Consider the following 14,178-nt stretch of genomic DNA (forward strand, 5'->3'; position numbering starts at 1 on the left):
CACAAAAAACAACAGAATAACTATTTAATAGAGCATTTAAATCATGTCAAATTAAAGATTGTTTATAAATATTACAACAAAAAGTAATTTTAATTTGTAAACTTTTCCTAAACTATTTTATTTTCAAGAACTCTCACTCATTTCTATTCAAATATTGTTGCATTTGTTATGCATCACAACTTACAAATCCATTCATCCTCTAGATTTCTCAGTATGATCCACTGACTTAACTTTCGTTAAAAAAGAAATCTTACTATATAGTATGGCTGTAAATTTAGAAATAAATCTTATTCTTAAAACACTAAAAATATTTTTAGTATGTAGTATAAATGTATTTGGATACATTTATCTGTCCTTAAGTCCTTTGCACAGATTTTATGAAACTGCCTAGGGTATTTATGAATGGCAAGAAGGCAATTTATAATAAACAAAAAGGCAGCATATAAATGACACAGCCAATTCTGCAATATCCTCTTCAAAAGTTGCATGAAACTTTTAAAATTCCTTTTGGGCCTTGACAAAAAGAATTGTGCAATTTTAAAAGATCCCCACTATAACATAGCTCTAAAGTAAAAAAAGAAAAAGAAATAAAAAGAGGGAAGGACAGAAAAAGAACCGGAGTTACCACATTTGACAAGTATCTCTCCTTGTCATTATGTGACAGACAACGCCAAAGGGATAAATCTATCATATGATTCATTTGCTGGAAGAAAAAAAAGCAACTCCAAAGATATTTAATCTTTTTTGAGTTGAAATTCTCCTTCTTGTAAAGATGAAAAAAAGAAAGAAAAATGTGTCGGGACCTGTTGAGCATTTGCCTGGCACGCCCACTTCTGCAAAATAACATCAGCCCTTTGCTTTAAAAAAAAAAAATTCCAACCAAGTCCAAGTTTTCAACTCCTTGTCTGTTACCAATCCGTGGGGCCGCCAAATAAAAAAAGGGGAAACAGGGAGGTGGATAGCATACTTAAAAAAAAAAAGTGAACAATTTTTTTAAAAAACAAACAAACCTTGCAAATAGTCTTTTTTTTAAGTCGAGGGGAAGATAAAGTGGAGGGAGGGAACCATTACATAAGATTTATACTACTTTTGCAGTGCAGTCCCATACACGTCTATCAGAAGGAAAGTCCGTTTGAATTCAGAGTCCCTCACTCTTAAGTAAATAGATACAGGATCGCAAACTTAAAATCATTCCATTCCAAGAAGGGATCCTATTTTGGACATTCTCTTAAACCGGATTAAAATGAGCCAAAGATGGTAGTGGAACAGAATAGGAAATCAACCCTACCCACCCACCCAACCTCCCTCCCTCCCTCGCCTACATTAGACATATAGGCGCGTACATATACGTCCGCTACTTAAACACACACCAGACAGATACCCTTCTCCCCCGGTCCCCGTTTAATAAGGACGACTTTAAAGTTAAGCGACGCAATGGATCGAAGGGAAGGGACTCCCACCCTTCTCCGGCCTCACCACCACTCGGCAGCAAGAGGCTCGGTCTTAATGGCGGGAGTGGAGGTGGGAGGGGGGAGAAGGCATTACTGACAGGGTGGAGGGTGACCTCTACAGAAAAAAAAGCACTCGGCCGCCGCTTCAGCCGTGCATCTTCCATTCGAGAGGGACAGAGCCTAAAAGTAGAAACCATTCCTCCCCCCCCCCCGGCCCACACCTAAAGGGGGGGGGGGAGAGCGAGAGACACCCCTTACCGTATCCAGTGGGGGCGCTGGGAGTCCTCCTAACCGCCAACTTCCATGGCTCCAGCAGGCAGCGAAGCAAATAAACAACTTGGTGGGGACTGGAAGGAAGCAGAGTTACGGGGCGACGGGATTGGGTGTGGGGTGGGGGTGGGGGGTGAAAGCAGCCGCCCCTTTGCAGATGAGGAGGTAAGCAGCGGCCCCCTCCCTTTCCTCCCCACACGCACACACTTGACAGGCGGACCCGCGCTCGCTCTCTCTCACACACACACACACACACACACGCCACCGCAACCCCTCACCTGCTCCTCTCCCACCCGCCCCCGCTCGCGTGCAGCACACACACACTTCTGCCCCAGCGATTAATTAAAGTCACACTTTCTCTCTCCCTCCTTCCCCAGGTCTCTCCCGCCTTCCCCTGCCAGGGCGTCCCGCCCTCCCCTTCTTCCCCTCCTCCTCCCCCTCCTTCTCTTTTTCTTCCTCCTCTTCCTCTTCCTCCTCCCCCCCGCCAGCCACTCCGTCTGCGCTCAGCTCTACGGTTTGTGCCCCAGCCACAAAATGGAGGACGACGACGGTGCTAGCAGCAGCCGCAGCCACGGCAGCCTCCGCCTCCTCCTCCTCTCCCCCCCTCCCTCCCCCAGACCAGGGAAAGAGAGCAGAGACGCGGCAGAGCGGGGAGCGCGCGCCACGGAGGAGCGCGCGAGCGTACGGGCTCGCGCATTGCGGGGCAGCCGAGGGGGAACGGTGCAACCTGTTGACTGAGAACAGCAACTGCAACCCCCGGCAGGGCCTCCTTCTCTCCCCCCCACCTTTCTAGAAACGTGCCGCTTGCCGCTAACAGTTTCTTTTTCCTTCTTCCCTATCTTAATTTCTTTCTTTCTTTTTTCTTTTCGGTTTCTTATCTTTCCCGCTGCAGCCCACGGTTTTATTTTTATTTTATTTTTTTGCTTTGGTTTTTGTAAGCAGCATATTGATTTAGACGTCAAGCCCTCTGCGTTTTTAAAAGGTAGCTGCGATGGGTGACAGGCAGCCTTCGCGTATTTCACTTATGGGGAAATCCTAATCAACCTGGTGAAACTTCTTTTTTAAAAAAATCAGGTCTGGGCTGTTCAAAGGGGGCGAAAAAGAGCGAACGAGGGACGACGAAAACAGGCAACAAACCTTCAGAGAGGATTGAAGGGACAGCGCTGACGCGTTAAGCCGAAATGACAGGAAAAGATTTAGGTATTTCCTAGAAAATAACACTTTTTAGAATTGTAAATGCGGGGTGCCACCTTATAAACGTTATTAGAAAAAAAATCTACTTAAACAGGTGATATTTTTTGGGGGGGAGTGTATGTCTATAAATTGTATGCTATAGAGTCAGTAGACAATAATTGGCTATTGAGGAGCAGGCCTCTTCATTACATGTCTCATTTTGAAACAGTTTTCAATATTAATTATAGGTTAGCAAAAAAAAAAATCAAGTTCTGCATTAGCTAATGGTTTATACACCTCACTTGTAGGATGTATGAGTCCAATGAAAACAGACTGGAAGAAGACTTGCATGATGAATTTCTGTACATATAATTATCAATTTGGTATCTGCGGTATTTTTTCATGCAGTGTCCACATGCAGACACATACTTCTAGAAATATACATACATACACACACACATACATACACATGTGTATGTGTATGTGTGTGTGTTTGATTCAATTAAATTTTGTTTAATTCAGTTTAAGGTACACAGCGCATAAGTGTTGTGCCAACATGAACAGTACTGTTTTGAACCTAGAATGACTATGTCAGCTGTCCCAAGTTTGAAAAGCCAGTGGTGATCTTGGAGTTTAATTTGAGTTAGCATTAAATAGTTCTGCTCTGCATGTAAAATACAGCTTGGCTGCTTTGAATGAATCCATGCTTGAATTTTATTTTTTTAGTTTGGGATTGGGTTTTTTTTTTAATAGAAAAACAGCCTAGTCAGTTCAATAGCAGGATTTGACATACTATGCTGTTTGTAGGTTAGATCAGATAGGGTTAGACAGATGGGTGTCATGTACAGAATGCAGGGGCAAAGATGTAGTTTCTAAGCACTAGGAGAAAGGATTGAAGGATCCATGTTCATCACCTGCTTCTACTTTTGTGCAGTTTGAAGACTACTTGCAATTGTCTGCTTACCTGGTAAGCAAATTTTACCTGATAAATAAGTTACTGCTGTTTTTATTTATTTATTGCTTATTAAAAATTAGACGGTGAGTTATACTTCATGTTTTGTGTTGTTGTTTTTTATAGCTGATAGCCTGCAAGTAAAAACAGGTAAACAGAAGTAAAACATAAGCATGCCTTTTAAACTAAAAATCTCCATGGCACTTCCCAAATGTTTGCTCATTGCTACCTCTTGAATCCTTTGAATCAGGATATTCTAAACAATTTCTCAAGCATATTTAACAAACGGAATCTCCTACTTTTTTTAGCATTCTTTCTTGCTACCCATGCAAGGAAACAATAATGACATTCATCCAATCATGAGGCAGAGATGCAAGTCACTATTCACTATCATTTCCTCGCTTCCCAACTTTATACACATCTGTGTGTCTTCAAAAATGGAAGCTATTCATACATAGTAGGTTCGTAATAGATGCCAGGGAAATTGTATGCCAAAGTCTCTATGGAGAGGAGAGGGGATGTAATGTCAAGCTAATTTGTTGGCTGAAAACTTGTCATGCTGCTGAAGAAGCATTGGCATTGAAATCTGCTCTAATTTGAGCATATGAAAAGTTATGGAGAAGGAAATGGGTCATTTAAAATAGCCCATAATGTCCAGCTGGCCAGCTATCCTGGCAGAGCAACACACTGTCTTTCTGCAAGGAAGTAAGATCTCTAACCAATTGTTGTGATGGCATTCTCCCCATTCCCAAGGAAAAGGAGAGAAAAAGAAAATGGAAGAATTGCCTGAAGATCATCTAGCTGAGCCTCTACATAGGGATCCTTCTCTTGCGGAGTGCAGATTTGATCAGATAGGAAAAGAACCTTCCAGTCCCAAGAGTTTCCCAGAGTGAACCAAATACCAAAGAAAAGAAGGAAAAATTTTCCAGGTACAGAATGGAGATGGGATGAGTATTGTAAAGTTGGGAATATTCCGCTTTACACAATAAACCATCCACCAGCTTATTTTGCAAGTTAGAAATTTAAAAAATGCAAGTTAAAATGACAAAAAGAATGTGCCCACCTGAGCTGTGAATTTGTGAGGCGTTTGTTCCAAATTGTGGTCAATTTGGATTTCCTTTGAGGAGATGGCACCATTGCTAAAAGATTTCTTTAATGGCCAAAAATATCCTAGTAACTTTCATGTAAAAGTATTTGCTGGAAAATACAGGCAATCCTCAACTTACAACCACAATTGACCCAACATTTCTGTTGCTCAATGAGACATTTGTTAAATGAGTTTTGCCCCATTTTACAACCTTTATTGCCACAGTTAAGTGAATCACTGCAGTTAAGTTAGTAATACAGTTGTTAAGTGAATCAAATCTCCCCATTGACTTTGCTTGTCAGAAGGTTGCAAAAGGTTACCCCACTACATTACCCCAAGACATTGCAATTGTCATAAATATAAGTCAGTTGCCAAGCATCTGAATTTTGATCATGTAACCATGGGATGCTACGACAGTCGTAGGTGTGAAAAACTCATAAGTCCCTTTTTTTCAGTGCCATTGTAGCTGAACAGTCACTAAATGAATTGTAAATCAAGGAGTACCTGTATTGGCAGGTATGCCCTCAATTTGTAGTATAAAAATGCAAATCCCAAGGGAAAATGGGAAATATCACCCTGATCTAGATGATAGAGGATTTTTAAAAGATTATTCCTGTTTGAGAAGAAGAAAAGTTTGTTAGTGTGTTGGAATCCCATTCAAAATGAATGAGCTTCCTTCTTGATAAGATGAGTCTGGGTGTAGTTCGTGCAGCAAAATTAGAAAGAAATTTATGATAACAATTGGCAAGCTCAAATAAAAATGTATGTCATTGATAGCCTACAACTTAAAGAAGGTAAACAAAGATAAAATATAGGACACTTACAAATGCATAGCATTTCTCATATTCAATTCTTGACTCATTTATGATTTTTGTTTATTGTCACCTCTTTTAAAGAAAACTCTCAAAACTATATATTTAGTCTTGGTGTATCCATTTGCTTTTTGTTTGAGGAAATACCATAGCCCTTATAGTTCCATATGGATAAATCAAAAGCGATCTCTTTAGTGCACCATAAGAGTTGTACTTACAAAGGTGTTGAAGTATGGACACGAGGCAAATGAGAACATTTTTCCAATAAACTACTACAAAAAATCCACAATTTGCATGAAAAATATATTTCAAAAATCCTATGAAAACTGAGAAACGGTATGTTACACTGCCGCATATCCAAATTTCTCATAATGATAGTCAAAGGCAATTAAATATTTGTTGTATTGTGTCATGCAACTAAAAACATCAACTTCCCTTGATTCATTGAAAGGGCTACTCATATACAAAATAGTCATGGAAATAAGTAGATGACATATGTTGACGTATCCTTCAACATTTTCATTTCTAATAATTTTGTAAGCCAAAACTTCCCGACCGGTCACATGTTTTGACAGCAGCACCTGTCAGCTGTTTGGATGGAAAAGGACAGAGATTTTGAGGAGTAGGAGGATGACACTTGAGTAATGAGAGAGTGACAGAGGCTGATAGGAGTATTAAAATAGGTGGAGTTCCAGATGAAGAAAGAATGAGTCATCATTTCACATCATTGCTCCTGTTTTTGGTGAAATCCAGCTTCAATTGTTTGGATCTCACTTAGGAGATGACAATGTTGAAATAGCATTCCAACATCTACACTACTTCTGATTGATACCAGGGATAAACAGCTTGATCTTATTACTATATTAATTATCATTCAACCAGAAGCTTTCTGACCATCTTTATATAAATATTGATAGCAAAATGAGAATTTGGACGCCTATGTGTAGTGGCCATTGGACTACGCAGAGGTCCTCTAAAACAATGTTGTCCAACCTTTCTGGCTCAGTGGGCTGGTGGAGGCGGTAGGGGAGATAATTCATTTTGAATTCTGCTCAGAATATTAAGGCACAATGCAGTTATGTGTACACGTGTGCTGTATGATTGCACAACCTAAAATGAAACTTAATTTCTTTGCTTAATTATATGCTGTATTAACAGGCTACATCATCTCACCACAAAATTAATTTAGTTGACCTCTTTTCTAAGATGAGCTGTTTCCTTTCTTGAGGCCGACTTATTGTTTCTCATGTAGTCCTGTTTCTTTATTCATTCAACAGGTTTTTTGTAACTGACTTGTCCAATCAACTAATTTTCTGAGAGATGCACATTTTTGGAAAGAATGTCGTTAAAAATGTGCTTTATTCAGTTAAATAATCCACCCAATGAAAGATTTACTGTTAGGACTTATTTTGTACAACTTCTTTGTTCTTAGTAGTCTTACATTATGCAGGGACATCTGAAGCAGAGTATGTTATAAGTACGCATGAGAATTCAATTATTTTTTGATTAGCTTTGCAGTTTGGGTAGTAGCTTCAATGAAAAAGTTTCCCACATACAAATTGTCCTTTTAATATATCTGTATAGGAAGTGATGACACCAATCTTGTTACAATCACACTGAAATTTCATGGCTTTTTCCCACATGAGTAATATGCAAAATAGGCCTCTTCTAATTCATTCTTTTCAAAACTTCCCTTCCTTTTCACTTTTCTATTTCCACATTAGTATTCTGTTCCTCCTCCGTGTTTATATACTTTTTCTCAGTCTCATCTACCTCAGTTCCTCCTGTCTTCAAGTTCAATTTTTCTTCATGCAGCAGCAACCACACAGACACTTTTTATTGAACAGGTGGGCTGACTAGCAACAGGAAATACAAAGTAAATGTCAAACCATAATACTAGTTAAACAGAAATAATAAATGAACAAAAAGAATAGCATAATTATAGTAACTTTAAAGTAAATGAATGAAATCACAAACCAATCTGCAGATATACTCTGTGTGTCTGTCTGGTGTATTTCCATACATTTCAATGATGGTGGAAAGTCACCAAAGAAAAGGCTAGATGGGCTTTTTAGTAAACTATCTTGCAGAAAAGAAGTACCCATGAAAAAGCCTTTCAGATAACTTCCTAATGCACTAAAGATGACAGAAAAGTACCTCCTGATTAAATTTAAATATTACGGACTTAGAAGAGGATTCACTATGTCAAATAAACTGGTCTCCAGATTGGTAGAGCTTTGTAGATTACATCAGAACTATAGTTTGATACTGCTGTTAATTAATGAAACTATGTCATGGTTGGACATTAACCATGCAGTTGTCTAAGAATAAACATGTTCCAGGTTAACAGCATTTATTGTACATTTATTACTGTGCTACATTTAGTAAAGGTGAACTGTAAAATGGAACTGCTTGCCAGAGTTTCCACAAAAATTGTTCAAATTCAATGAAGTTTATAAACAGCAATGTATGAAACTATATCTAAAATTATATCTAATAGTGACTCTGATATTTTTTTTGAAGTCTGATTGACCAACAATTTCAAGAAGAAATAATTCTTGGTTACTGTCAATATTTATTTCCTGAATCCTAGTGAAGATGCACTGAAAAGAAAACTCTCACCCCAGACATGCATATATACAGAGGCTGTTTATCAGTACAATCTTTTTGACATACTGTATCTGCTTGCCTGCTCCATGGCACGAGAGCAACAATGATTGATGGTGATAACTAACTTCTGGTTAAGTAGCAGTGTAGATTCTCCTCTCCCTGCTACCTGATATTACTATATGAAATTGTGATGAAATTATTATAGCAAAAAGAGAAAAACTATAATGATGCTGTGGTTGTTTTTATGCTCCCTTTCCTGTAGTTTGAATAATGATTTTCTTAAATAATTATTTTAAAAACACTTTTTTCTTAATCGTTACTTCTTAATGGTAACCATTTACAGTGCTATTTTTTTCCACCTTGCATAGTTTTGAAAGATTTTTTAAAAATTGCTACAATTTTGCTTATCTATTTTATTAAGCTTATGTGCCCTTCTGAGTGGCTTATAAACAATATAGGCTACTCAGACATTGAGGAACAATCGTAACATATATATCTGTTCCCCCTTTACATCGCAAAAGTCTGCTAAAATAAATAATTCTTGATGACTTTATGAAATCTATCAAGGTTATAACCCATTTCATGTGAGGAAGAAATCTACTTCAAAGAAGATAGTTTGAGAAGCTCTGACATAGGGAATCCTTACAGATAGCATTTTTGAAGGATGAGAACCTGGAGGAAATCTTACATTACTGACTTCAAAGGACAAGGGATATAACATCGGGTAGAGGCGTTTCTACTCTGAACCCATGAAGAGATTTACATACACCAACTAGCACCTTGAATTATACTCAGAAAAAAATTGGTAATCATTGCAGCCCTCGAAGTAGAGGTGTTAACATGGGCAAATTGCATTCTGGATCATAAGTTCTGGGTGGTCTTCAAATTTAACCCCATCTACAGCACATCTGAGTAATCTAAATGGGAAATAAGGCATTAGTGAATGTGAGCAAGGCCATTCAGTGCAGAAAAGGTCATAACCAGTGAATAAGGAACTATGAAAAACCCCTCATAGCAGCAGCTCCCATCTGTTGTTCAAACAGAAGCTATGAAGCAGGAGGATTCCAGATTACAACTCCACCAGTCCAAAGCTGAAGATGGGATCAGAGGACTTTTCCACTCAAAACCACTTTGATTTACTGGGTTTGAATTTGAGCAATCCAGACTCTCACAGCCACCAGGCACTGGAACAAAATCTTCACTGTATCTCCTGTTTAGACAGGAGTCAAGGTACACAGCCAAATGTCTTTTATAGATAGGATGATAACTTTGACCGATCTACGAAAGAATTTTCACCTAAAGGGGACTAATACATCATTCCAACCCATCCATTACTTATTCAGTCAATGGCAGAAATTCACTTCCATAAACACAGTGCATCATAGATTGCAGGTGATTACTCTTGCTTGGAACATGCTACATTATACATCAGCTGTACAATGGATAGTTATTTGAAAATAGTAAATAACTTCTGTACATTCCTAATTATGCCCAGGAAGTCAAAATGATTAGTTTTAAGAGGTATTTTTAATTGTATGGGGATATTAAAAAGAGTATAGAAACTAGATATTCTCTAAACTGAGGGTTCTTTGGTGCTCTCTGAGTGCTAGACTGTTATCTAATTTGGGTAATGAAACATTTGCAAGAAAACAATCAAATTCAGAGAGCTCCAAGGAATCTTCATTTCAACACCGAGTTGAAATGCGCAGATCAGTGGTGGTGGGGATGGGATGGTTTCACATGTGCACCCTCCACTTGTTCAAATGGAGCTTTGCACATTCACATGCTCACCCGCCACTTGCATGGCCTGATTCCCAAAGGTTGACCAGTATCAGTCTCTGGATTAGGGGTTGAATACCCCTGCTCTGAACTATGACACTGGTCATAAAAAATAAAAGGAAATAATGAACACAAGTTAAAAAGTGGAAATACAAATCAGTGAAGCCAATATTATGCTTTATAATTCAGAAAATTTCCCACTGACTGGTTTTGTCTCCAATGTCTATGAAGATTCTCAGTCATCAAGGTCATTGTTGTCCCAAAGGTGCTTTTTCAAGAGGCAACTGGACTTTCTGTTTTTTCTTTGAAGATGTTTTACTTCTCATCCAAGAAGCTTTTTCAGAGCTGCAGAAGCTTCGTGGATGAGAAGCAATACATCTTCAAAGAAAAACGAGAAAGTCCAGTTGCCTCTGGAAAAAGCACTTTTGGGTTTTGACAATTCTTCCCAGTTAATAAGGCATTGCTAATCTGTGAGGTCATAAAACTGATTTAAAGACAAAAGTAATCATTTAACTGTTGCACACTCCTTGTTAATATAGCAACCAAAAGATTATTTCTGGGAAACTCTTATACCTTGTGAGTTTGTCTGCAAATCACAGTAGCTACAGCCTTTCTTTAATAACAGACTTGATAAATGAAGTTCTGTAATTAGGTTTCTGTTTGACACAACTGTTGAATTGTATTTAATTTTTTTTAATACAAGTTTCCAATTTTATTCATTCCTCCTATAGTAAAGCAAATGCTTGCAAGCTGCTCTGGTTTCTCTTTGAAACTATTTTTCAACTCAGATGCAGTGGTCAGTAATAGTGGTTAAACTACTTTCTTCTAATTATAGTTCACTTCCATTCCTTCTTTGAAAATTAACACCATACTCATCCACAAATTTTAAAAAGATTTTTTTAAATGGGTGCTTTCAGATCCTTTTAATTATCCTTTCTGGATGCAGAATCATTAGTTTTTTTGGCAGCTTCAAATGTGCTACTGAAAACAATCCCATCTCATATATTTTTGCCAAGTTATCAGACATAGAACTTTCTTTACATCCATGTTTTTCTTTCATAGCAGTGAAGTTACAGTTGAACGGATTTAGTACTCTCAGTGTAATTAGAATAAGAAAAGAAGTTCAACTTATCTGATTGAATATTCCAAAAGCTTTATTTGTGGATGGCCATATTTTTCACAAGAGGGTGAACCTATCAGTTTGGATAATATTTAAACTAACTGGTATTTTAAAAGGCTGGTTTCTAATATTTTCACTTTCAAAGAAATCTGAATATTCCTTTACCTATTCAGAATGACTAAGCAGAGTTGACTATTTAAACAGCAATGAATCAAACTATTCTGATTGCTGAAAGTTTTATTTTGTCTGAAATCATGTCTTTTTTAATATATGTTCTATCAAAGTGTTGACAAATCTTTTCGGCATGCACATGCACAATAGTCTTCTGATTTCTGGTGCACATGCACATAAAGACCAGCTGGCCAGCACACATGCATGTGCTGGAAACTGGAAGCTCAGCTTCCTGGCTCACGCATGTGCACTAGGGACACTGCTCTTCTGATTCCTGATGCTCCCACATGCGTAAAGACCAGCCAGCCAGTGCGCATGTGCATGCCGGAACCTGGAGGAGCAATGGGAGATGGCTGGCATGCTTGGAGAGATGGCTTTCTGTGCCACTTCCAGCATGTGTGCCATAGGTTCGCCATCACGGTTTTATCATATAACTAATCAATTAGTTTGTCAAGTTTTAAATATATGTTGAATAAAATTGAATATATTTCTGGAGTTATACTTTGAACACTTAATGAGCAAAGCTCTAAAATAGTAAACCATCATTCTCACTGATCCTTAAATTTGTTTTTATTGTTTCTCATAGAAAACTGAAGTACTGTAATTGCAATAACCACCTTCATTTACTTCTAATTGCTCACATCATTAGTCAGTCCTGAAATACAATTAACAAACAACTAAATATTTAATTGCTTCAGCAATATGCTTTCTATAGTATATTTTATTTTCTATAACTTCATTGTACATTTTTTCCCTGAAGAGTTTATCCTTTGTACTTTTAAAAAAGGTTAATTTTCACTTTTTTTGCTGCAAAAAATAATCTGATCCATTTTATGGACGTGACTTTGCATGTAGGGTTCTCCCCTCCCCTCTGCCCTTAGCTTTTTTTCGACTGCCTGTTTCCTGTCAGCTTATCCTGTCATTAGAAATGCTGAGTCAGAGCTTACAACACGGCATTTCCTCCATACAAAACAAAATGCAACATCTCCACCAAGTGAATACTCTGACATTCCTGTGATTTGCAAACATATCTCTGCAAATGGTCAGACAATGACATTTTTGGATATGATTTAGAGGTACCTAAATCAGCTGATATGTAAAGAGGAAAGTATCTATTCATTAAATTATTTATTTGTCCAATTTATGCAGCCACCCATGTCTATGAGTTAATTTTCAGTTGAGTTATATGTTTTCTTTCTAAAACAACTGATAGACAATGAACAGTTAGATTCAGCATTTTCAACTCTTGAAGAAATTATTTTTCCTTTGATAGTAGTTATACAATTACATTTATTCTAGCAAAGGAAGCGAAGAAGATTTATTTTAAAGTCACGAGGCAGTAATAGAGCCGAATAAGGGCCTGCATTTAAGAGCCAAGGTAAACACTGAGTTTTGAAAGCTGTACCTGTGCCAGAAACAGTTTACCAATCTTATCAGAGTGGATCACAAAATCACAGGGTTTAAGGTGCAAAAGACTGGGCTGACTTTATGATCACTTCAAAAATAGGTCTGTAAAGATTGATCTTTTTGTCTTTCTCAAGCATTTCTCATAGAAGTATTAATGCGTCTAGCAACATTTATGATCACCAGCTGCTCCTGAATGTCTACAGTGGAGGCAAGAAGAGGAAATGATGGCATAGGTTTATTGTGCAGCAGATCTCATGGTATCATCACAGCTGTCATCATGCAAGAACTTAATTGGGTCATTTGCAGGAAGACATCAGGGGACCCAAGTTATATTGGCACCGTGGCTTGTTTCAGAGGCCTGTGATATTCAGGCTTCTTTCTTTCTGAGTCTTTTCCAGCAGTCACTTTGCGTAGCATTTTTTTCTGCCCTAAATTATTTGTTTAAAAAAGGAGAGCAAGGTGGAGAAAACGTAGGATCTTTTACCTATGTAGAGGCTTACATATTTGTATCTGCAGTTTCTGTGATTGAATTAAAATTATTAGAGGAGAATTTCCCTACCAGTCAGAACATTTTATTAATTGCTGGAGGACCATTGAAAACCTGGGTTTTTGGCATGCCTATTTGAAATAGCCACAGAAAAAATAAAAATTAAATCCTTGGTAGGTGGAAACAGTGTCAAGAAAAAAGCTAGTTTCTGCTGTTTTCAGTAACTTCTACAATATTTTTTTCTTTGATAAGTAGATTATAAATGTTAAAAAAACCTTCAGGCTTTAAAAGTGTCTGTTTTTAATCTTCTATCCAAGGTACTGGACTATTGGCAGCATCATTTGACTTCTTAAAGACAAAGTCTTTTATTTGTGACAAATAAGCGATTAAAAAAACCCTTTGTATTAACAAAAAGCATTTGTGCTAAAACTCCTGATGGTGCTACAAAACTCTGGATGTCCTTTTAGAGACAGAAAATATTTATTTTGATGGTTAGTGTTTTTTCCCCAATCTTGAAATATTTTCTCTTGCCTAGGTCAGTCATTGTTTTTTGTGTTTTTTTCTTTGTAAATAAATTGTTATCCTTTTGAACTGTAATTCTTGGGTGAGTTAATCATTTCCCTTTGCTGCTGTAAAGATAATGAAAACCTTTTTTTTGTGAAAATTGGAGAATGTGAGGTAATTAGATAATTAATCCCTATTTGAAAGTTAGGAAGATCAATTGCATAAATCAGAAAAAGCTACAGTGCATATGTCTGCTATACATGTACCATACTTTTCTGAAAACATGTCTTAAATCTGTTTTGAAACTTTTTGCCTCCAAAAGAATTTATATATCCATAAGAACATAGAATTCCCA

At 37.5% G+C, this 14,178-nt stretch overlaps 1 protein-coding gene and 1 long non-coding RNA gene across 2 annotated transcripts in view; one reads left to right on the forward strand and one right to left on the reverse strand.

Moving 5' to 3' along the window:
- Positions 1-2,034, reverse strand: part of NR3C1 (nuclear receptor subfamily 3 group C member 1) — a 65,192-nt gene extending 63,158 nt beyond the window's left edge. Inside the window, exon 1 of the mRNA XM_014061040.2 lies at positions 1,710-2,034. The gene's annotated coding sequence lies outside the window, so the exon portion shown is untranslated. The remainder of the gene's footprint in view (positions 1-1,709) is intronic.
- A 307-nt stretch (positions 2,035-2,341) lies between these two features.
- Positions 2,342-13,916, forward strand: LOC106544694 (uncharacterized). Its single transcript, XR_001313257.2, has 4 exons — positions 2,342-2,703; positions 2,796-2,921; positions 3,829-3,861; positions 12,967-13,916. It is a non-coding gene; the product is annotated as an uncharacterized LOC106544694 (long non-coding RNA).
- Positions 13,917-14,178: the final 262 nt, after the last annotated feature.

Source organism: Thamnophis sirtalis, unplaced genomic scaffold, assembly GCF_051295495.1.
Source record: "Thamnophis sirtalis isolate CommonGarterSnake01/CBP01778 unplaced genomic scaffold, rThaSir2_p1.2 scaffold_3, whole genome shotgun sequence".
In the NCBI taxonomy this organism is placed as follows: domain Eukaryota; kingdom Metazoa; phylum Chordata; class Lepidosauria; order Squamata; family Natricidae; genus Thamnophis; species Thamnophis sirtalis.